Raw genomic sequence first — 830 nt, 5'->3', positions numbered from 1 at the left:
GGAAAAAAACATTAAGTACAGAAATCTGTACTAATCTAAATACACCTATATCTAGATTGGAAAAATTGCATGGCAAAACAACCTCAGTTTGGCTTATCTTTGGCGGTAGTAAACTTTTTGATCATTTAGTCTTTTAATATTTCTTTTAATCTCTTGCACAAATGCCCACAAATTATGTCTTCTCTGTTCTTCTATGAAAAACAAACAAGAACAAGAAAAACTATTTTAAAAGTCACTATACAAATGTCTCCCAGTGCATCGGATAGTACTGTTGGAATGTAATCCAGAACACAAAAGTCATGGTGTGACTTTCAGGGATAAGCTGTTCCCAGTAGAGCTAGTGCTGCAACTCGTCGCACAGCACACCCTCAGATGTCACACTAGAAGGGGGGGTTTGAATACATCTGCCTTTCTCAAAACTGCAGTCTTGGATAATTTAAAGAATGTGGAGATCAGTGGAGACACAAAGTGAAGGAGAGAAAACTCTCTGAAAGTCACCTTACTGTGATACTCTTATTGAGTTAAAGTTTTCAAATAATACCGAGGCTAAAGATCCTCTAATTTTCCATGATAATGTCATTTCAAGAAGAACGGGCTTATGGAGTTGCTTGAGGTATATAAGCTATAAATATTGAAAGCAATAGTTATATTCTTGAATCAGTGAGCACCTTTTTATAACCATGTTGTTAGGATCAGATAAGGACAAGCAATCCCAAAGAAAATACCAAAATAATCAAATAGTGAAAGATATCACAGGTCACCCAGTAAGACATGAACAGGAGGTGTGAGGACACACACACAAAATGAAATCCAAAGAATGATCCATATAT

The sequence above is a fragment of the Acanthisitta chloris genome, unplaced genomic scaffold (assembly GCF_000695815.1).
Source record: "Acanthisitta chloris isolate BGI_N310 unplaced genomic scaffold, ASM69581v1 scaffold29334, whole genome shotgun sequence".
In the NCBI taxonomy this organism is placed as follows: domain Eukaryota; kingdom Metazoa; phylum Chordata; class Aves; order Passeriformes; family Acanthisittidae; genus Acanthisitta; species Acanthisitta chloris.
The sequence above is the reverse complement of the archived record's forward strand: the minus strand, read 5'-3'. Positions refer to the sequence as shown.